General features: G+C 40.8%; 1 long non-coding RNA gene across 2 annotated transcripts in view; it reads right to left on the bottom strand.

Annotated features, from left to right (window-relative positions):
- Positions 1-25,022, bottom strand: part of LOC135185429 (uncharacterized) — an 86,724-nt gene that overhangs the window by 23,980 nt on the left and 37,722 nt on the right. For both annotated transcript variants that reach the window (XR_010306480.1, XR_010306482.1), the window contains exon 2: positions 1,992-2,095. This is a non-coding gene — a long non-coding RNA (uncharacterized LOC135185429). The remainder of the gene's footprint in view (positions 1-1,991; positions 2,096-25,022) is intronic.

Below are 25,022 nucleotides of genomic sequence, written 5' to 3'. Positions count from 1 at the left end.
TTACAAAACTGGAGCAAGTTCCAGGGCTACAATTAAATTCACAAGCTGCAGCAGGCTTTCAGGCTGGCAAAAACTTGCAAGCAACAACCTGCTTCCAACTCACATTTGAATGTAATGCTTACATTTCTAAGCTCTTCAGGATCGGGACACACTTCTGGCTAAATGGAATTAACTCCAGACTAGAATCTGCTGTGTGGCTCACATCACCTCTTGCCCAGTGTTAACAGATCAAGCTGTAGTGGCATTTCAGAGAGACCTCCTAGTGGAGGTGCTCACCCCACTCCAAGAGCAGTGTCTACATTTGCTTCTGTGGCAAACTTTTCTGCTTTTTGGAGACCTACGCTGTTAAGTCAAAGTCTCAGAAAAGACACAACTAAGGCAACAGAAGTGACAAGCCAGCCTGGTCCTGGTTTCTGGTTTGCCACTTCACTTTGAGGGCCAGTAGACAATCAGAATACCAGGAGATTACAAATCTTTAGCAGTGACCCTCTTGGGCCTCTGGTTCTAGCTGAGCACATTGCTGAATCACCAGCACTGCTATATTGCTCTTGGAGGTGGTGCAGCAGTTCATCCAAAGGAGGTCTTGAGAGTTGACTATATGAAGCCATGGCTGGCCTGACCTGGAGATGGCAATAGACTTGATCTGAGCAAGGATGGACGAGAGACCCCAGTGGTCACCTCCTGCCAGCAGCATAGAGGCTGTGACTCTGTTAGTCCTTCTTTGTATCAGCTATCTGGAAATGTTGAAGGTAAACTTCTTGGCCATGCATCTTTAAAAGAATTCTCTCTAGGGTATGCATGCACATTTACATTTCCCCAGGAAGAAACACTGCTACTGAATCAGCACTGTTATCTTGTTTTCAGGAATTCAGACAATAGCCTTTGTAAGTGGGTATGTGAAAGTTGAGATAGACAAGTACACTGAGGAACTTAATCATATCATATTTCTGTGTGATCAAGATAACCTATATTAAACTGTTAACAGCCATTTAAATATTTATACCAGTAGATCATACAAATAAAAAAGAAAGATAACTTTTAACCACGTGGCTCAGTTCTACAGAGTCTATCTGTGAAGTGGTATTTCTGGTTATTTGTGAGTGGAAAAGCATACTGTGTATTTTTTCACTTAGAGTCACTGTAGGCTTAGGACTCAGTGATCTGCCCCCAAAATGCTAGATAATCTGTCTGACCACAGAGCACACAGAGAACTGCCAAGTGTTTTCCCAGGCCCATGGGACAGACATTGCTGTTACATGCCACTGCAATTGCAAAACCAGTACCTGTGTATGCAACTCTAAAGTAATTTATGATATTTAAGGCAAGTAAACTTGACTGAGCTACTGCCTGGATATGTATTCATATTTGTCAGAACACTGAAGGTACACTTTTCAAAATCTCCTTTAATTTCTATGGGAGTTACACACTTAAAATTAAGCACACATTATAGTGCTTGTCTCATTGATGATGATACACAATTTTGGCTACTATTTCATAGAATCATAGAATAAACCAGGTTGGAAGAGACTTCTAAGATCATGCAGTCCAACCTAGCACCCAGCTCTATCCAATCAACTAGACCGTGGCACTAAGTGCCTCAGCCAGGCTTTTCTTGAACACCTCCAGGGATGGCAACTCCACCACCTCCCTGGGCAGCCCATTCCAATGCCAATCACTCTCTCTGGGAAGAACTTCCTCCTAACATCCAGCCTAGACCTCCCCTGGCACAACTTGAAGCTGTGTCCCCTTGTTCTGTCGCTGGTTGCCTGGGAGAAGAGACTGCCCCCCATCTGGCTACTGCCTCCCTTCAGGTAGTTGTCGATAGCAATGAGGTCATCCCTGAGCCTCCTCTTCTCCAGGCTAAACCATAAACAGCATGAGATCATGTTCCTTGGTTTTGAGAACAGAAAGGTAAGTGCAACAAATAAATTTATGTAATAAAATATATACTTTTCTAAATAATTTATATCTTGTACAAAATGCAACTGTACCACAAGTTTTGGAGTCCCACGTCCTCAGTGCAGGAGATGTTTGCTTGTGTCCTGGAGATGATGGTTTTGGCACAACTCACTGTGACTGACTAGTGGAGTGGCACCTGCAGAGATTGCATTATTAAATACAGTTGAATCTCTAAGCTCATACAAACTGAGCTTCTATACTCATTTACTGCTGAGGTTCCCCCCCCCCCCACCCTGCTTTGGTTAAAGGCTTTTCTGGGTGTGGTAGACTTTTTTCACATGAATGGAAACAGGCAGAGCAGCAAAATAGCAGTATCCTGACAACTTCCCTGTGACAATTAATGGAAAAGTTCTTCAACATCTGTTTAATTTTTTTTTCCTTTAGACAGAAACAACCGACCTATTTTTCACTCTACTTGTTATCAGAAATGGTTAATCATTTTTATTTGATGAAGAAAATGATTTTGAGCCACAGCAAATGTCAGTTTTTCTGATTGATATTTTAAAGAATCCAAACTGCAGCCTTATAATTATAAATGCAAGGTGATTTTAACCATGCCAACTCCTACATGAGAAGAAAGAAGTTGATATGACTTTCTGTGTATTAGGAACAGTATCAGAATTACAGAATTACTGAATTTCTCAGATTGGAAAAGACCTCCAAGATCATCAAGTCCAATCCTTAGTTTCACACTGACAAGAGTCTGACTAAACCAAATCCCTCAGCACCCTGCTGGCTCATGTTCAGCCGGCTGTCCACCAACACTCCCAGGTCCCCCTCCACAAGGCAGCTCCCCAGCCACTCCTCCCCTAGCCTGTAGGCTGCTGTGATCAATAGGGATCAATGTGATCAAAAGGGATCTTTGGGTTAAAAAAAGGAAATATTTGATAAAGATTTCACTCTATAAAGACTGGCACAAGGCAAATCAATTTGCTGTAAATGACCTCTTGATGCTAACAGTTTGAGAGGACTTTTCATAATGTCACTGGTTTCCAGTTACTGCCATGTCCAAATTAAACAGCACATTCTCCACACAATATTCCCTCTTTCATTTCACTGCACTCCTTTCTGCAATGTCCCTTGTTACAAACTTCCCAAGAAAGTACTAGTTAACATATTATGATTATTTAGTAAGACAATTCCTCTGGTTTTATAGCAGAGACTTAAGGAGTACTCCCGAGACACATTTGTGAGCCACAGCTATTCAAACTAGCTTAAGAGTATGTGTGTACATGCATGTTTGTGCACAGTCAATACACGAGAAGTTCATCCTGCTGTAATAAACTGGAACAGCAAGAAGAAACCACAATGAACAGTACTTCAGAAGAAAGAGGTAAATAGGGAGGAATTACATAAGTTTAATGTGTTACAAAAGATATTTTCCCACTATTCACTTAATGCTGACTTATTAAATAGTAAAATCAGCTTTGACATCACTACTCAACACCAGTATGGTATGACAGCTAAATGCTACTTCACCAATAATGTGTTATTATAAAATTAACTTTTATACTGCAATAAATGTGTATTGAATTGGCTCTGCCATGAACACAAATGCCTTTCTAGCAAGCAGGAACACCATGCTACAGTGAAGAAATATTTACATTATTTATTTTAGCAGCTTCTGGGGGAAAAAAAATTGCATATTTAAACTGTCAGCATTAGGACATGGAATTAATTTTCTCTATGCCAATTTAAAAGTCTTTTTTAGATTTTTTAATATGTCATGGCTCCAGGGCTCTTCACAGTGGGGGTCTGTAGAGTCAGAAACAAGTCATCATTTGCAGTGAGAATATTCAGAAGTCTTATTCCTCTTAATTCTGGTCAAAGAATAAGGTCCAAATTCAGAGCTGCATTTTTCCTCTTTCGGCTGGGGTTCCAATACCATCTGATACTCCCTACAATGACTACATACTCCCTGATTTAACCTGTTAATTTTCGTAGTGATGTAGAGCTGGTGCTGACCCTCCTCTCATTCCCAGACACTCTTCCTACATGCTTCCCAGGCTACAAAAAAAATCGTGCATACTTTAAAGTAATCTGGGGCTGATTTATTCAGTGCACCTGCATGAGGCTTGAGGGAACATACTGCTTCACCCTTTGCCTCCCAGGCGCAGGCATTCCCTTTCAGACTCCTTGGTCATGACCCTGCCTCCTTCTCCCTTAGCCCTCTATTGCATAGCTGAAGTATTTCACAGAGAGACATGGCTAATGGGTGCTGGTTATGCAGCAGGGACATGAGGACAGGATGTCTGCTGGGTCTAGCAAAATCTGCTGCCATTTGTATGGGCTGTTTCCCTGGTGTACTTTCCTGGCTTGGGCACTATGCAGAGATGGGGCTTTCACAGCATATCATAAGATAGATACTGTGATGCATTGTCAGGGAGGATGTATGAAAGTGGCAGCACTGGGGAGAAGAAGGAATATGGTAGTTGCTGTGGTTCCCTGAAATGAAAGTTGCTCTTTGCATGATACCTTCATAAAATGCAGAAATAGTGTGGAAATCTCACAGGTTTATCATCTGGCTCTTAGTGTAGTCTTTCTTTCCCTCATTAGGACTTTTGTCTGTTTGGATGAGTCAGAGAGGAAGTCCCCCTGAGCTATACAGCAAGCCAGGTAAAATGAGAGATTGATGGTGTCCCAGTACAGATAGCACTTCAGCTCATGTACACACACACGAGGTCAGTGGTCTAACAAAGGAAACCAGGCAGTCTGTCAAGCCTTCTTTCAACAATCTGTTTGAGGATTAATCATATCATGTTTGCCCCATGAGATTGTGTGCAGTTCAGGCACTGTTCCCTTCTCCAACTCTTTAAAGATGGAAACACTTCTTTCCTAGGATTCAGAGGTCAAGTTTGGTCCCCTTTTGACACCTCAAATCCTTTCAATTTGCCTGCTGCTTCTAAGTTAAATGGTGGCATGAGGCAATTTATTTGGGATCAGGGTTAAAGTGCTAATGAGAATACTGCATTTCTCTGAAGTTCAGCAGAACTGAAAGCAACGTTCTCAGCTGAAAGAACACAAATCCTTAGCACATAGTGGAGCCAAAAAGCATATGGAGCCACTTTAGTCCACAGTTGCATAGCTTCTTCTCAGATTTCAATGAAGTAAATCTAAAGGGCAGTCTGAATCCTAATATATGAGCAGGAAGTCTATGCATTCAGGATTACTATTAAAAGTAGGCTAATTGGAGCCTTTCTCCGGCAAGGTGCTGAGAGCCTTCAGCTCCACTTGGAGTTAAGAGGACTGGTTTGTTTAGCACCTTGAAGGATCAGGCTTCCAAATGCTCCTATTGCTGATAGCACATTTACTAAGAGGATTGACTTGACAAGGGTAGCGATGTATGGCCATTAAATTGTTTGCAGATTTGACCTATCTGCCCATAATAAGAAATAATACCTGAAGTGCCATAACTCTGTCAAACATTTCAAAGGAATACTTGTTTAAAGATCGAACGCATTATGTAATCTCATAATGCCAGATTAGGACATAAAACTATGGAACATGACACAGAGCAGCACTACAAGACATACTGTGTCAGAAATTTTATAAACAATTTCTTCTGGACCTCTCATATGTTATCAGTTTGAATGGTGACTGTGATGCATTTCAAATTTCTTTTGGCAGCTGGAGACAAAATGATGTGGCAAAGAAGTGATTGGAAAGATCATCCAGGGGCTCTTGAAAAAGATTTTTTTTCATAGCAAAACAGTACAGACATGCAGGTTTTGTCCTAGTGTGAGGGGAACTATGGGGAGAATGGGAAAACAGGAAGAAGAGCAGAATGGTCAAAATCAAGGAAAGTAACAAGACCCAGTTCTCTGTGTCATTAAGTAGAACCACAGTTCTAAGTTAACAGCTCCCAAATAATTAATGACAAAGTAAATGTTACTTAGAACCAGCACAAGTGTTTAGAGTTACCCAGTGCTTATGCCTGGGATTTCATAAGCATAATTTTTCTTACATGTTATTTGCCTGAGTATGAGACTATCTAGGCAAGATAAATATCTTTTACCTTGGAAGGATTTCTTTTAAGTATAAAGCACTTTGGAATTTGGGGAAATAGAAAAGTGAAATAAATTTCCATGAACTAAATCTAAAATCAAGACAGGTATAAAAATCAGAGCTGAGAGGAGAAAAGGAAATAAAACAGCAATGAAATAAACAGTGATCATTTTTTATGAGGCTCATAATAAAGAAAAATTATTTTAACTTTCCTTAAGTGACAACTAGTGGAAAAATAGGAAGCAGCTAAAAAAAGGTAGCACTAAGCATGCTAGGCTGGTGAACATCAACTGGAGTTGCTTTTTCCATGATTTTCCTTTTATGTTTAATCTTCATCATTTTTATGACCTTATTCAGCTCAAAGTAAGTATAAATGTATGTAAGTATATAAATGTATATATAAATGTTATATATGGCATTTGGTGAACTGAAATGTAATGAAACAAGTGTATGGTAGTGCCCTTCAGCAACATCTGCCTTGGTCAGCGCAGAATAACAGACCCCGTGAATCAGTGCTGTGATTGCAAAGGTCACAATTTTCACTCCCATGCCATACCTCCACCAACCTGCATAACTGGCTACTGAAGAGAGGATAAAATGAAGCTATACCAGGGTGAGAACAAGCTCTCGCTTGGCTCTTGTTTACCCTGTACAAAGCAGTGTGTGGTGAAGGGACAGAACCCCAGCAAAAGACCTCACTAATACCCTCTGGGGTGGTGCCATCCCTTCTTGGAGAAGCCTGTAGTGCAAAGAGAAGTGGTGCCTCACTGCCTCTATGGACTTGCCACGATGCTGTGTCTTGGGAAAAAGGTCACATAAGAAGGATGCCAAGACACAGTTCTGACAGAGACCAGCTGAGCAGCCTCTAAGGTTTTGTCTTGCTCGCCTTGGCACAGTGAGTGCCAAGCTGGCCCTGCACCCCAGGAGCCAGGCTGGTTTTAGGGAGAAGCGCACAAGTACTGCTCCACTTGACGCAGTGGAGTTTGAATTATTTCATCTCCCTCTGTGAGCCATGTGGACACGCACAGTATGGCTACACATCATGCATAATGCTTGGAGGAGATGGAAGCTTTCTACAGAATCATGCATAATGCTTGGAGGAGATGGAAGCTTTCTACAGAATCATGCATAATGCTTGGAGGAGATGGAAGCTTTCTACAGAATCATGCATAATGCTTGGAGGAGATGGAAGCTTTCTACAGAATCATGCATAATGCTTGGAGGAGATGGAAGCTTTCTATAGAATCATGCATAATGCTTGGAGGAGATGGAAGCTTTCTACAGAATCATGCATAATGCTTGGAGGAGATGGAAGCTTTCTGTCCTTCTCTACTCTCAGCATGAGTGCTGGCCCTTGGCTGTCCTTGCTCCAGCAGGCTGTTGATCCCACACGCTTGCTCTTTGCACAGGTAGCACCTTGAAGGCTGAGTTTGTTTCTGCCTCCAGACGAACTTCAGACAGCTTCTCCTGAGACAACAAGCAGGCTACAAACCTGGGACTCACACTTTTCTCAAGGTGCAAGTCCCACCCACCCTGCCCCTGTCTGTGCAGGAAGCAGGGCTGCTTGGAAGCTTGGACTGAACTATGTTGAGCAGTATTAGCCTTGGTAGCAACCCAAAGCTGTATCACTGACCAGAAATGTTGGTGTTCAGTGACAACTCCACATGGGTGGCTGTTCTCTGAAACCTGCCAGTTATCCAGCACCTCCACATCAGGGGATGTTCACTGGGTTAGTATTAGTTTGTATTAGATGCAATAATGTTTTGTTCCCTCCTTTTTCTTGCTAATAAGTAGCTGCTTCCTTACATCTCTTCTGGTCAGTCCTGCCTGTCAAATGACATGTCTGTCAAAATATACATTATTCAAAAACGGACCTGTTGCCAGCTCTGTGAGGCTGGGGGATGGGTTCATGTATCATATCACTCTTCCCTTCCATACATCTCAATTTCCTGCTTTCTGCATGATTAATGCACATTTGCTTCCCTCTACATAATGTAGACAGCAAAGAATGAATTATGCTGCTTCATTACATTAACTGGTAAAATGTCTTTCTGTACCTACAGACACTAATCACTGCTTTCTCATGCCTTATGTTTGTAAATGAACTACACTGCAAGAGTAAATACAGAATAATGGCACGTTAGCTCCTCTAATGTAACAGGAATCAAAGAGGGGGACAAGAAGGTGTTCCTCCTGCTACAGAGTTAGTTTAATAGCTTTTCATAATTTTAAAGTCATTGCTGTCCTTCCAATGCCTACATTTGATCTTTAATATGGCGTTTACAAGTGACTGCAAATAATGAACATGTGCATTAGAAGCACAGACTACAAGAAGTCATTCACATACGGAGTGGTTAATCCCTGGCTAAGCTTAATACTAAATAAAACAAGCTGATATTGGCACTCTCACAAACCCCAGTATTGCATCTGGAAGCAGCAATATTATGCAGGCTTGAACATATTCGGAGCTTGAAAATGGAGAGCAACAGCAGATGCTATAAAATACACAGAATCAATCCTGCTTCGACATTTATTGCGTTACTACTATTTTCAATTTATTTAGCAGCAAAGTGCTTTTATTACTGACTGCTGACTGTGTATGAGTGACAATGTGTGTGGGTGCTGTACACACAAACATGTGCAGGTTAGCCACTCTGCCTGGCATAAACAATCCCTAAGAGGACAATAAGAAAATGTTTTAGCAACATACAGAAGCAGCATACAGTAAGCCATAAAGACACAGCAAAAGAGGGTACTGAAGACACAGATCTAGAAATAGTTTAAACACAGAGGACAAACACATTATTAGAAAATCAGCACTATCAACTCATCCTTGAGAAATGCCATGGGATCTTTAACCAGAAGTAAGAAACCAGCTGTTGAATGCTGCTTGCCTTCCCCCCCCCCTTTTATTTCACAGAGCCTCAAGAAGCTTATGTAGAAAGAAAATCAATTAAATAAAAATGGACAATGATGAAGAAGTCAAGAGAGCAATTTTAAAATCAATATATTGCTTCAAAAGAAGCTTACAAGGCGGTAGCGGCATTTGGAATGGAAGCCTGACATAGCCAGCAGACACAACGTTAAGAACCGATGGAAGATCCCACAATACTTTCACATTTGTCAGGAAGGACTGCATGGAAACATTTGTAGTACGCCAAGGTTGTGCTATTATAAGTGCATAAAACACATTCTCTGTTGCCTATCCTGATTCTTAGAGGATAGCTCATGAAGTTTCAGACACTAGGACATGTCCTCAACTGGGCAATGTTTGGCTTTGAAGAATCCAAAACTTCAAGAGTCAGCCAAGAATGAGCTTTTATAGTAGCAAATTTCAGCACGAATATCACCAACTTCTTCTCTAAGTACAAGACACAATTCTTCAATTTTCAAATAAACACATGCCATGGACTTTAAAAGAAAAGCAACAATTAAACCATAAAACTCTGCCAAAGCAAAATACTCCATTATGCATGCAATTTTCTCCCCAAAGAGAGGACTGCAGAAAGAATAAACCACATGTGAAATGTTAGTCCTGTTGTTTGACGCACTTTTGGGTGGTTCTCAGATACTATGGTAAGGACAGTACAAAACTTTATATGGAGTAGCAGAGAAATTAAGGAAAAAACCCACTAACAAACAAATGAATTTCATCTAAATCCTTGCTGTCAGGGGTTTTAAAGGGCTGAAAGAGTGAGACTCTCAGATGAACTGGAAAACATAATTATATTTGGAAAGAAAAGGTACAGAGAATACACAGCACATCATAGTAACCCCCTTAACTCTTCCCCATAGCCAAAACTAAATCTATCATCCCCAGCGCTCCACTCCTCCCCCCTCAATGCCTCTGCCATCTATGGGCCCAAACAAAAGCCTCTGGAGGTCTCAAAACAGGCTACTCCTTAAAGGTCTGTCCCGATAAGTAGCTCCTGCCAAACATAACAGGCTGGAGGGAGAGGAAAGGAGAATGAGTTGGCCTTGCTGTAAGCTTTATAAAGAGATAGCAGAATTATGGAACTGAATAACAGAATAACTGAATAGCAGAATTATGGGGCTGAATAACAGTTTAATGACTCCTATGTTCACTATAGGATTTTTAACTCTATAGTTCCCAACCTAGGACACTTGCTTACAAGCTGATGTGGGCAACTTTACAAAACCATCGGAGATAAAAGTTGCCCAAATCATCATAAAGTATGGTGATCTCAAACTATTTCATGGAATCATAGAATCAACCAGGTTGGAAGAGACCTCCAAGATCATCCAGTCCAACCTATCACCCAGCCCTAGCCAATCAACCCATGGCACTAAGTGTCCCAGCCAGGCTATTCTTGAACACCTCCAAGGACAGCGACTCCGTCACCTCCCTGGGCAGCCCATGCCAATGGCAAATCACTCTCTCTGTGAAGTACTTTCTCCTAACATCCAGCCTAGGATGTCCCTGCCCATGGCAAGGGGGTTGGAACTGGATGATCCTTGTGGTCCCTTCCAAGCCTGACTGATTCTGTGATTTCTGTTTATTCTGTCTGTGATTCTGATGACTTTAAAAAAAAAAAATCCATATTTTTGTGTGCAAAAATATCTGTGTAAAGATATGCCATGATGAGCACGCAAATACAGCTCAGAGTAACTGGCACTTCTGTCAACCCAAGACTGAAAACACTGATGTCATTTAGTATTTGTGGTAAGCCTCAAATATTCCTCTTGCAGCAGAACATTTGTTGTCTTCTTCCTAAGGAATTTCTAAGCTGAAATCAGGATCAGCTAAACCACATTCTACTTCTTCTCTGACATAAACCTTTCTTTTTTGAATTCTTCAGTATGAAATGCACACAAGCTCACATCTGAATGTGAATGTTTGAAAGTCCTCCATCCCCTGAACACAGACTCGGTGGCTTTTCTTTCAGTTATTATTATTTGCAGGTCTCTCATCCATGTTCCAATCACGAAACAAAAAACTGCTGTTACGTTTTTCCTTTAACTGATACAGTATTTTCATTAATTTTAGTCACAAAATATATGAGATTTTACAAATTCAATTCTTATTTTTAAGATGTTGCTGTAGAGCATTAACACCAAATCTTTAATAATGTCACTATGTTTTTTAGTAGTTGACATCACCAATGCCATGAAATTTTCCATAGATCTTGGCCAAACTGTTGTCATGGCAGAGAGACCATCGGTGATACTCTACTTCTGGTTCTCCTGTGGTTAATATCCTCAGAGATTATCATAATAAATGCAGTGGCAGTGGCTGAAGGACAAATCTATAGCCTTTTTTTGGTCACTGCTGTGCTGAGGTCAAGGTAGTGTTCAGATATATGACAGGTGCCTCTGGATCAGGAAAAGTTGGGGTAAGAACAAAAAGTGGAAAACTGGGAAAAAAATGGAGTGGTCTATAAATATCTGAGGGGTGAGTGTCAAGATGAAGGTGCCAGTCTCTTTTCAGTGGTGCCCAGTGATAGGGCAAGAACAATAGGTACAAGCTACAAGGAGACACTCCTTCACATGGAGGGTGATGGAGCACTAGAAGAGGCTGCCCAGAAAGGTTGTGGAATGTCCTTTTCTGGAGACCTCCAAAATCTGCCTGGATGCAATCCTGTGAGGCCTGCCCTAGATGATTCTGCTTTGGCAGGAAGGTTGGACTCAAATGGTATCTGGAGGTTCCTTCCAACCCCTAACTTTCTGTGATTCTGTGATGCCTAGCTTATATTCAGAGGGTATATATGCTACTGTGTGAGCACCAATATATGTACTAAATCAGCAGCATCACACTAGGAACACTTAAAATTACACCTGACTTCTTCCACAGCATGGCATGCTGTGACTTACTACTGCTGCTACTGGTGAGAGCATACAGGGCTCAAAGTCTCAGCTAGTGCTTCTGCCCTCCATGCTGGTCCTCCCTGCATTCTGCACAGGGATCCACATTGTTTCCTATGGCACAATGGAGGAGATAACCAAGCAGCTAATTTGTGGCATGCTGCCTGCTTTGAAATACAGACTAGCAGCACAGAGGCCATGCCATATGAAGCTCTATGTGAGTATCTTCAAAAATTGTGTCTCTGAGTTGAGTAACTAATTGGGAAGAAGTGATCTTATAGTTCTGGAGATCAAACAAAACACAAAACTCACAGAACACACTGGTTGGACTTAATTCCACACATCAGCTCTGCTTTCGAACCCAAATTAACTGCAATGCACCAAAGGCCCTGTCCCAGCAATGAGCTCTGCCACAGTGAGCCCTTAGGCATATGTGGGGCAAAGCTGAGGCTGCTCTTTAGGAATGCTCTTTTGTCTACTGCTTTGATAACATTCATATTCAGAAGTATAGTGATTATATCAGATACAACCTCATAAGAAACAGCAAGTCTTTACTGGCTGCTTCTCAGTTACTATCAGGATTTAAATTCACAAAAATATTTTTCATAAAACATAATGGTGTTTTGGAGTTGATTTTGTATAAATTCCTCTTTTGTTAAAAAAAACCAAACAAAACACCACTATCTGATTTCTCATGAATAAATGTCACAGCTAATGATTGTGATCTGCTTGTGCCAGCAATGGTGTCTAGGATCATCAAACTGACATCAGCAGAAATGCACAGAATGTAAAAAAAGAAAAAAAATTCAATGAGGATTACATTTCAACATTTACATTTCAACAAATATGTTTCAGATATTTGAAAACAATGCTCCCTGTCTCTTCCTACATTTGTCTGTGACTTGGATATAGGAAACCTGGAAAATCAACAAAAGGAACCAGAACAAATTAATAATCCTCTCCTTCAGCAAATTAAACTTCACTCTGCTAAATTAGTTGACCTTCAAAGTTTGCCCTGGGGAATCATGTAAGATTAGAGGGTTTATCTGAAGAAACAAAGATGAAAATGGGGATGAAGAATGTGAGGTGGCTAATGGAGTGGATGGGCCCGGAAAGGTTTGCTTACTTACCTTTAAAAAAGTTTATTGAAAAGGGAAGCTACTGCCACCTCCACATAAAGATAGATTTTTTTGTCACAACTTGCTATTTACTCAAAGGGACTTATTTCCCTCAGTAAAAATGTGTGTAGAGAGGAGAAGGAAACACTCTTCACAGCTTGGCACAAAGTGTGCTGCACCAGCTCAGGCAAGGAACCAAGAGAAGGCAGCACAGAAAGGAGCTGGTTTTGCCAAGATAGCCCATGTTAAGGTAGAGTGAGAGCATCACTTAGCTAACACAAGCAGCCTTTAGAGTGGACATTTTTTCAAACCACTCCAGATATACAATTGAGAATGTGGCTGTTTGAGCTAGATTTCTAGCTCAGACCTAGGGGAGAGGTGAAAATTCTAGGGACATGCCATGTAATGGCAACAATGGATAGGTTAATATAATTTCACTGGAGCATCAAGAGCTTTATGTCTACAAGTACAGCTTGTACCTTCCCCTTGCTGCTTCTGCTGCTTCAGCTGTGCCCGCTGCTATCTTCCCCTGCTGCTGTTTTGGTTGCTGCTGCTTTGCCAATGCTTGACCCCTTCCCCATCTTCGTTATTATATTTCTCTAGTAGTTTGTTTCTCCTTATACTGTTATATTTAAACTATAAGAAATACAATTTCATTTTTCCCTGACTTTCAAAAAAAATCCATGTTGTAGTGAGTTTATTCTACCAGGGGAGGGATCCACCCTAACCCATGACAGAGATGATGTGGTTATCTAAGAACTGCAGTTCAGCTCTAGAGCATCTCATCTCTGGTATTTCACACATGCTAGGTTTTTGTCACAATAAACTCTTAGAGTTGAATATCTAATAAGAAAAGAACTAGAAAAAAAAAAAAAAAGAAAATACAAATGATTCTGTGGCTGCTTTAAGAAAAAAAGACCCCAACAGATCTTGTTAAACATGGGAGTTTTAACTGCTGGAGTTCACCTTCTGCAGAGTTATGGTCTCATAACTTTCATATGGCCACACCATACATATTCTTCTGGGATAAAAATGTATTTTTGCCTATTTTATAAGTTTTATTAATGGTGGCTGTTGCTACACATATCTCTAAAACGTGTGGTATGGGCTACCAGTATGATGGTTGATGATGACAACTGTATGAGTGAACAGAGGTACACTAATAAGACATGCAATTTGTCAAACTGTGAAAGTATGTAGTTAGTCCTGACTACCAGTAAGACTTGGGCACATCTTCTTGACACAGTCATAACTTTGCTGACTGCTACAGGCAGATTCTCACTAGTATGGTTCTTGTAAAAGGTTTATCTGACTAATATCTGAAAACACTTACACATCAGTTGCATTGATGGAGAGCAGGAAGTCTAACCTTTGACCACAGAAGTAATAACATTGGAAGCTTTTCTAAGAACATAACATAGAGGTACTGGTATCCAGTATCAGTCACAAAGTGCATTTAAGGCTCTCTATAAATCTCACTGAATGGTCATTTCCCACATATTTGAAACAGACATAAGAGTTTTACACTGACAATGAGGATGTTTAAATCCCCAGAAGGCTAGGGTTAGAATCAAAAGAGTATATGACACTGAGGAGTGAGGGGCTTTCATGGACTCTGACTTGGTACCTGGAACACACGTGTAGGACTTGGATGTTCGGATGAGCAAATGAGAATTAGCCACCTCCAGATGGGATCACCAGCATCAGCCAATCACTTGGAAATGCTGAAGACAGCAGCCTCATGTGGTCTTTAAAAAAAAAACACATAGGTGTCCTTTGCTTTTTAACACTCCCCAAACACATCACAGTTCATGGGTCAGATATTTTTTCCTGGCATGTGGAAAGTTTACATTCAATTCCCTCTATGTCCTTCTCATCCGACTGATTCGTAATCTACCTGCTCAGTTTGCAACAGAGTCTCTCCAAGATGCATCAGATCAGGACTACATCCTAGCAACGCTGAGGTATCCTCACTGGATACTACAGCAAATGGGACTGACTGGTCTTAGTTTTCCACTGTATGTTCTGCTACCAGGCATCACTCATAAAAATCAGCTTGCAGGCTCAAGTTCATAAATACTAGTAGGTAAGGGATGAACCAACAAACTTAAAGTTGGCTTCCATTAACTAATTAAAGATGGCTTATTGTAATAGGGTGTTTGATGCCAGCTAGGTTGTTTCTTTCTTCATTTGAGGAAGATTAATGGGCCTACTTTGTATCTAACTTTTATCTTATTGTGATTTTCTTTTTAATGTGCTGTTATAATGATTTTTTAATCATCATATCTGAACTCCCCTAATGTGAAACTTTTTTATGTTCTTGCTGAAAATTTCTTTCTGATGTCAGAACCTCTGAGTAAGCAGGTGTTACACGCTTTGGCAGTGATAGAATTGCTCTTTCATAGTCTTTAGAAGCTCTTGAGCTGCCTCCATTCCCATAGCATCTAAACTCCATTGAGTAGCACATTAACTGACAAGACTAACATCCATCATCTTTGCTTCATGCTCCTCTCTTGAGGAAGTGTGTATGTAGGGGAGAGTATTGTTTGGGTGGGGTCTCCATTGTGTTTTGATTTTAAATGTCCATGCTGCTAGGCATGTACTGCAGAAAAATCATCCCCTCACATGGAGTAGAGGCTGCAGACAAGCTTCTAAATGTCTTTCACTCCAGCCATTATTTATGTTTGTGTCTCCAGCCAGTCTCTATCATGTCCAGAAGAGAGATTTACAATGACAAATGATCTAGTCCAAGTGTTAAAAACAAGAGATCTTTCACTAGAGCATTTTATACTAACAAAGTTGTTTGTATCTATAGTAGAAAGGCTTTTCCAAACTAAGGAATTTTTGTATGGTCTCCCAAATATGCAGTAACACTAACAGCTAGAACCATTACTCCTTACATACACAGCTACCAATAAAAAGATGTTCATCTGAAGTTTTGCCAGTAAGTAAAAGCTGATTGCTATTAAAGACCATCCTTAACTTCATGGCTTACTTGTTATTCCACTTTTTCAGCCTGATACACTAAGAACATCTCCAGGATAAGGAGATTATAATACTGATGGTAATGGAGTATTCTAATCTGAGGGTACTTAACCTTGGAGAGCTGAACACTCATTGTTATTAAAAGATGTCATGAAATAAAACTGTAACAGTGGATAAATGTCTTGGCAGTGTGACCATGTTAACATCAAAACACTGTATAGGTGCTGCTCTCTCACTACACTTTAAAGATGGATTACTGTCCATTCAGGATGTGATTATCCTGTGATTGTATCATCTTACATACAGTCTTACTTTTAAGGCACTCCTCCTCAGTTTTGGCTCACTGCCACTTCTCCTCAGGAAAAGGGGCTGCCAAGTCCTTTGGCACTGTCAGTTACACTTGTAGCAAGGTACAGCAACAGATTAAACTGTAAATAGACCCACTCCAGTGTCCCATCAAATACGCAGAGGATAAAATGCTCCTACTACAGGAATTCACATCTCATCTAATACTGTCAGTGTTAGTCACAGTCTAATGAAATACAAACTCACATGGTTTTGTTACCAGCTTTAGTTCCCAAACTGTGGTGATTTCTTGAAGAACACAGGTAATTTCTTACATTATTTTTAGCTCCATCTAAACAAGATTCATGTATATAAGGCAGTGAAATATATGAAGATAATCCAAAAGGAAATGTTATTGTCTAGGGAGGGCTAGATTTGTGTTTTTCAAATTCTCAGGTTTGATAGTGATAGTGATGTTGCCAGGTATGAAATAGAACTTGCCAACAGATCTATAAGGAAAATGGAACTCTCTGAAATTGCCATACCTTCCAATTTTCCCTGACTTGTTTTGAGCAGGTCAGTTTTCCTCCTATTTAATGAGAAATCTCCACTAATTATTCCCCTTGTTCTTGCCATGAATCCACTTATGCCATTAATTTCCTGTTGGATTTCACCCTCTATCTTCTGTGCAATTAGCGAAGCAGTTTATATTCATGCTCTGATTTCTTCCCACTACTGTTGTTCTGTTCTCTCCTCACCCCTCACTGCTGCCTCCTTACTTTTCTTCCGTTGAGAACGTTAGTCCTTCTCCTACACTTTCTGTGCTCTCCGTTTCCCACTACGTCCCTTCATTTTGTTTTCCCGTCAGTCCAGCAGCAGAAACCAAACCGACTAGTGTCTCTGTCCCTTGCTGGTATTTCAGAGCTTCAGAGCAGGGGAGAGGTACACAGCCACCAAAGCGTAGAAAGCAGGAAGAGCAGGAAGGCAGCCCAAACAGTGCAGCGAGGAGGCAGGCAGAGTGACGATGCACGGAGGGTGACAGGAAGGGAGATGTGCAGCTCCATCAGTCAGTGACTGTGCGGTGTCTTCGCGCCGCGAAGGCTGCGTGCCAAAGGCAGGGAGTGCTGCAGGGGGGCAGGTGTGGGAAATGCCTGTGTGCTGCCGAGGCTCTACAGGCAGGTCTCCCTGAATCCTCGTGGAGAGCAGGGAACAAATTTATGATTTGACTGGAAAAACATTTTAGGTCCTGCACCTGCATCGGGCAGTCCCTAGCACAAAAATAGGCTGAGTGAAGAACAGATAGGGAGAAGTCCTGAGCAGAAGAACTTGGGGGTTCTGGTGGATGAGAATCACAGAATGTCAGGGGCTGGAAGGGACCTCGAAAGGTCATCTAGTCCAACCCCTCTGCCAGAGCAGGATCACCTATGACAGGCCACAGAGGAACATGTCCAGGCGGGTTTTGAATATCTCCAGAGAGAGAGACTCCACAACTGCCCTGGGGAGTCTGTTCCAGTGTTCTGTTACCCTCACTGCAAAAAAAAAATCCTCTTCATGTTTAACTGAAGCTTCCTGTGCCTCAACTTCCACACATTGCCCCTTGTCCTGTCACTGGGCATCACCAAACCGAGCCTGCCTCCATCCTCCTAGTACTCGCCCTTTACATATTTATAGACATTGATGAGGTCACTTCTCAGACTCCTCCAAGCTAAGGAGCCCCAGCTCCCTGAGTCTCTCCTTGTAAGAGAGATGTTCCATTCCCTTAATCATCTTTGTGGCTCTGCTCAACATGAGCCAGCTGTGTGTGCTTGCAGCCCAGAGAGCCAACCAAATTCTAGGCTGCATCAAAAGAAGTGTGGCCAGTAGGTCAAGGGAGGTGATTCTACTCCTCCACTCTGCTTTTGTGAGGCCCCACCTGGAGTACTGCATCCAGCTCTGGAGCCCCCAACAGAAAAAGGACATGGAAATGTCAGAGCATGTCCAGAAGAGTGCCACAAAAATAATCAGAGGAATGGGGGCACCTCTCCTATCTAGGCAGGCTAAAAGAGTTTACTATATCACCCTTTACATAGTTTCAGCATCATCAGTATGAGACTGAGCTGTCATTCACAACCACGCAGAGTCTTCTTATCATCCCACTGGAGTAACCAGCCCACTGGATGATTATAGCAATGACACACCAGGAAAAAGATCCTGAAAAGAAAACTAATTAAAGTAGGTAACCAAAACCTTCCATTTATATCTTGATTCTACTAGATGCACACAAAACTCAAACACAGCAGCCTTAATAAAGAGCAGGGGAAATGCCTTCAGGCCAACACCAAATTAGTCTGTAGATCTTGCTGTTGCAGAAGTCACACAGTATACTCCACAATAATTCTCAATAGGAGGTGTTTGGAAATTTCCACACAATGAATTATCATCTATATATTCAGTTTACATACCATTTTCTGTGGGATTCTATGTTCTTCTCTAGTCTGCAGGAAATCTAAACAGCAAAACCATCAGAATTTGTTATTAGGTCAATCCCAGTGAGTAAACCAAACTTGACTTAAACGGTTTTGATCTTCAAGGTTGCTTGGCTAGGCTTTCTGGAGATCATTATGTAACCATTATGGCCAAGATCAGTCCTATTTTATGTGAGTAATCCTTCAGAATCGAGCCCTGGAATGAGCAAGGCAATCTGTTTTGGTACTTCTGGCCCAGTATGGAATGGAGCAACTACATATCCGTTTAGGTATTTCTATGTATTTCTAAACAGGAAATACTCTCTTCTACCTGGCAAGTCTATGAGAACCAGGGGGACCTGACTGGATTCTCTCCAGGCTAGCTACTGCCAGTATAAGCAGGTTTTTTGCCTAGTCTCTTGCATGAATTTCCTACGTTTGCATGAAACAAAAAGCCTCAATTTTCGCATGGAAAATCTTGCAGAGATATTAAGCTCTAAACAGCTCTTTCTAACACATTATAAAAGCCTAGGTGAATTGAGAAGGTGTAAACTTTCCTGTTGTGAAAAATACAATGGCCTATTTAATTTTTAGCAGAGAACATGGTAACTTTTAAAGACAGTTATCCTGGACAGACATATTACAAAATTGTTCCATTTATTTTTGCACCACAACTACAAAGTTTACATTAAAGATAGAGGAGTGTAAAACTATAAATATCCTTTCTGTAACAGACTCTTCTCTTTATCAAATCCTATTACATTCCACCGTTGGGACATCAAAAATACTAGTGGGAATTTCCTACTCAGCAGTCTGACACATATGGTCATCTGTCTTCAGCTCAGTGCAAGAGACAGCAGAGTTTCCTCAGTATCATAGTAGTAAAATTACACTCCTGCTTTGCTCCAAAAGCAGCATGTTACCCTAAGACACCGAGGGAAATGAACAACTAACTTATACCTGTAATAAGTATCTTTCTCTTTCCTGGTTGAAACCTACAGTCTTGGGAAGTAAGTCACCTTCTGCAGACAAAAATGCAGCACTGCATTAATTGAAAATACCTGGCCACAAGATACATAGCCACTAGTAAACAGAATCTTTTGCCACATGCAAATAAATGTGCAAGTGTTCTAATGTATCAACACTGTAATGTATCTACAGGGATAAGCTACAAATGCCCACAGGAAGAGGTCTCTGACACAATTTAAAGCTCACAGAAAATATTGTGTCAAAGTACAACACTCAGACTTCATTAAATGGATGTTTAAAGATCAACTCTTGTATTCAGATTATGTTTGCAATGTTGATGGGACTGTTCTCACTGCAGAAACCTGTTCTGCTTTGACTGGAAAAACATTTTAGGCCCAATTCATCCTCACTGTCTCTAGCAAAATTAATGTAACAGCTAAAGTCTGTTCTTGGTCTCTATTTTTCTATCCTCATTTTATAAAATGCAGTGCATTTAAGATAGCTACTTCCTCTATAAGACATAGTCTGATAATGAAAACATCATTAATCTGTAGTACGGAGACAGAGAGATCTTTGACAAAACACCTTATAAATGGCTCTAACAGAGTAATATTGACTGATTCTGTCAATACTTAGTAAGGAATTTGTTGCAATATCACAGAATAATAGAACAGTTTAGGCTGGAGGGGACATCTGGAGCATCATGTGATCTGATTCTGTTCAAAACAAGTCTAGGTAGATGGGCCTGCTTAGGGCCTTGTCCAGTTAAGTTTTGATTGCCTCCAAGGATGGAGACTTTATGTCTCTGTGCCTCTGCTCCAGTGCTTTAGCACCCTCACAGTGGTTCTGACCCCCTGTCACAACTTACATTTGCTCTCTTTTGTCATATCATTCTGTGCCTCTGAGAAGAGCCAGTCTTCTCTACAGCCTCTGATCATCCTAGGCAGCAATAAGATCTCTTCACCTTCTTTTAGCAAGGCTGAATAAATCCACTACCCTCAGCCTCCTCTCATATGTGAGGTGCTCTAGAAGCCATCATGGTAGCCTCTGCTGGGCTTTTTCCAGTACACCAACATGCCATTTGTGACAGGACACACCACCTCAGATGTAGTGGGAATAATTATTACCCTTACCCACATGGCTCAAATCTTGCTATTGGCCTTATTTGTCACAGAAACACACTGCTGTCTCCTTTTCAGCTTGTGTCTACTGAGACCTCCATTTTTTGCCCCTGCATCACTGCTTCTACTGTCTCCTCTGTATGGTTACATGAGATTATTTTGTTTTAGTTGAAAGACACTGCACATGTCTTCACTAAAAAACCTGAGATGACCTCATCCTGTCAGCCTCTTGCTTCAGACTGAAAGGTACCCTAGACTAGAATCCCTGCCCTCTAGCGTAATGAGTGTTCACCAAAGCTTTGTGTTGTGCATAGACCTGCAGATCATGCTTTCCATCCTTTAACAGAGATGTTGAATGTTCTGGCCTCAGTGTCAATCTCTGAGGGACGCCACGATGAACAATGTGCTTGCTGGATTTTGCACCTCTGAACACAATCCTTTGAGCCTGTTGAGCCAGCCATTTTTCTCTTGCATTAACATCCACTTATGCAGGGCAAATCTACAGGTTTACCTACAAGGATACTATGGAAGACTTTCAGATAGGCTTTAGTAAAATCAAAGTAAACAACATGCACCACTCTCCCCATGTTCACACAGCAGGTTGGTCAGACTTACTGCAAATCAGAATGTCTGTTCATGTACTTTGAAAAGATTGTCCTCACAGAGAAAATATTAAGGTAAATTAAATGCATATGTGTGGATTTTGAACACTGCTTAAGAGTGTACACTTTCACCCCTCATATTTAAACCACTAAGAATTGGAAAGCATACCATAAGGAAGGTTTGCTTGATGCTGGGTATTTGATTCTTGTACTTTGAACTATATACTGCTTTCTCATTCAGGAGACAGAGAAGTGGCACAAGCAAAATCAATGCAAGCTTGTCACCAAAACCCTACAGTTTCATATTGTCTCAGGCAAAGGCCGTTTCTTTTGGGGACAACATTGGCAACATCACAACGTCGGACAACATCTCACCTAGAAAATGGAATGATTGTGTAAACTTTGAGTGGTATGAATGGCAACAGGAATAAATTGCAACGAGAACAAATGACAAGACCTCATCTCCTTCCCACAAAAGGGTAAGATTAGTTGAATGACAGGCACTCCACGCTACATCCAAATGCAGCAGGATTTTTTTTAATCTTATTTTAATCTCTTTTCTCTCATATAAATCACCTGTAGGGTCTTGTAGAGGTCTGGTTTTCCACTTGTGTCAAGACCTCGTAATTAAAAAGAGATATTGGCCTGAATCGAAGTTTTTAGGGAATATTTTTAATAAAAAAAATGTTTATTTGACGTTACAAAGAGACTCCCATGAAAGAAAGATGTTTTTAGGAAGTCATTCATGATCAGTGTGAAAATGCAATTAAAGCATTTAGGCTACTTTATCTTACCTAGGGACTATCTGTTGCTCTATTAGAACAGAGTGAACTGCATTGTTTCTTACTGTGATAAAAATCACAGACTGGTTGAGAAATGTTGTGTGAATCCAGGCACTAACTACATTCTGAGCAATTTGCCTTTTGGCAGGACTGTGCCTCTGATGAGCTCCTGGCCACATGGGCAGGGCTGCAGAGCTGGTCCTCTGCAGCACATCCAGCTGATCTGTGGGTTAGAGTGCGATTGCCCATGGGGCCCCTACTGAAAGTCAGACTTCCAGCTCCTAACAGAGTACAGATACTTGGAGGCACTTCACATATGCACCGAGTGTACAAATAAAACACGAAGCATGCTACACTAGCTCCAATTAGGAGCAGCAGCATACTTTTGTGTAATGGAACTACATTACCATATAAAACATGTGAATTTTCAGAAGTATCCAAGAGAAACTCTTCTAAATATTTGCAGACAAACCAAAGGAGAGGCTAAAGAACATAGGGTGAAAGCAGTAAAATTATGTTCCACCTCTTTTTTTTTTTTCTGAAGAAGGTTTAGAATGAAATGGAGCTGTGATTACACATAGAGGAAAAGTCCAACTCTGAGACAGATTATTAATTAATATTAATGCACTATCAGTCAGCATAGTGCATTTACGGAGTATTCAAAGTCAGAGAGAGAGGCTAATGAGCAGTCTAGAGGGAAGGTCACTTGAGAAAACATGGCAGAAACTTCATCTTGGATTGACAGTGGTATTTACTTTATGCATTCAATCTGGGCACTCAGTGGTTTCATAAAGTTAGTTACTAGGTACTCAAGAGTGAAAAAGTAAATCTGACAGGCCATTATATGTTTTTACAGATTAAATGTAATGGAATGCATGCACTGGACAGGGAGAGAGTTCCCTCAAACCAATCTATCACATCAGTTCCAAAATTGCTCATTTGATGTAAGAAAATCTGTAGTTAGGTTATTTAGCCAAGTAAATATTGAATTTCTATTCATACCAATTAAACATATTTCTCTGCCTGGGCAATATGAAAAGCACCTCATATGACTGCTGAAGACTATAAGTGGTTTTGGATATTGTGTGAACAGACATCCTCATGCATACTGATTTTCTCCTGACAGAACATCTATCGTACAGCAACACAGATTAATTAAAGTAGTTTCAGGAGTTTTTTTCTAAAGCATTTATAGTATTGAGATTAATCCTTATGCTTATTGGAAACCATATTTATTGAGAACACTTAGAATGCTAGTGCCTAAGTTTCAAAGTTACATTTTTGGAACAAGACAACTCAGCCACAGATGAGTTGTCATCATTTTACTTATGATGGCATTATTTTGAGCAATAAATCAACCATTTGCTGTTCCCGGTAAAACAGCACCTGGTGGTAGCACTGGTGGTTCTGAGGTGGTTTGATTCACATTGTTTTAAAGTCGGTTGTCAAAAATCAACTTTCCTCCTGTTCTTTACCAGTGCTGTAAGAGTTAATGTGTCCATTAGCTCATGCAGGTTCATTCACATTTCCTTTTCAATCTCATTGAGAAATAATAATAAAAAGTAGATTTGAAATTGTAATTCAGATTTAATTTCAAACTGCTTATCTCTGTTCATCTTCTGATTAATTTTTTTTTGGAACCAAAATATCACATTATCTTTACGACCACGCTTTCCATCAAAGCAGTAAAAGCTTGAAGGTTTACTGCAAAAAGGGTTCCCCTTACTGGTGACTCAGTGTACTACAGCATTCAAATCCCCACTACGGTTTTAAACCTCGAAAATGATTTAATCCAAACCAGCTGCTGGTTGTATGTCTTCATTTGAGGACCCCTCACGCAGTCTTTCTTCAAGGCTTATGCGTATGTTTAGCAAACATATGCCAAATCATCAATAAATACTGGCTACTGGTTAGTGGATTTGCAAGTGTTCTTAGAGTATTTGGGTATTTTTCAATGGGAAGGCTGTATCTATGCATGTGTCTCAGTGTGTGAACAGACATTATGTGCTAGGATGCCAACCACAACATTTACAGCTGTAGTATGTATATACTATAGGATGTATAAGATGGCTGGAAGGTTTTATTGGCATTTATGTGGGGTGACTACAAGAATGCAGCACTGACAATTATAGAGGTCATTCCACAAGCACTGCTGAAACCATTATCCCCTGCCAGGATGCACAGAGGATACAGAAACCTCATGGCTTTCAGCTATAGGGTGCTTGCAAGTGCAGAGAAGGTCAACGCTTCAGCAGTATATTTTCACAGCATCACACAAAGAACACCCCCAGCACAGGAGACAGAATTGTACCAGCCAACACTTCAAGAGTATTACTTAAAACAGTTCTATAAATAAGCAGTGTAAGTTTTTAAAGTTCTGATAGCTCGCTATTTCCCATGGCTAGCCACACTCTCCCTTGCCAGAATCAGGACCATGTTATTTCTGTTTTTTAAAAGGTCAGAAGAAATACTCTTCTGATTCCAATGTGGAACACTGGAAGCCCTGTTCTTCTATTTCCTATGACACGCAGCTAGGCACTTCACTCTGAAATTTCTTCTGCTGGTATGGACAAATCTATAATGTACACAGAACACAAGGTGGGAAGAGCTGTAGCTGTACTTCCACCCACTGAAAGTTAAGAAGCAACCCTAATCTAGAAGTCTGAATTAAATATGGCTGCTGCAGTCAGGTCAGGGACTTGGAAAACATCTCAGAAGCCTAGGCGAGTCAGGATCCTTTGCTGAGGAGTTCTTACCATCACAGGGTTAGGCTCAGCTTTGACAGTGCTGGGAGCTATGAAGCAGCATGAAATGAAGTATGCCCACCACTCATCAATCATTGAAGGGCAGATTTGCAGCCTTCCACTTGTTTCCTGCTGCATATATTGTTTGCATATACCTCTGTAATTACTCCCTGTTACACAGGTAG

This window comes from Pogoniulus pusillus, chromosome 2, assembly GCF_015220805.1.
Source record: "Pogoniulus pusillus isolate bPogPus1 chromosome 2, bPogPus1.pri, whole genome shotgun sequence".
Taxonomy (NCBI): domain Eukaryota; kingdom Metazoa; phylum Chordata; class Aves; order Piciformes; family Lybiidae; genus Pogoniulus; species Pogoniulus pusillus.
Note: the sequence above shows the minus strand (reverse complement) of the source record. Positions and strands in the feature narration are given on the sequence as shown.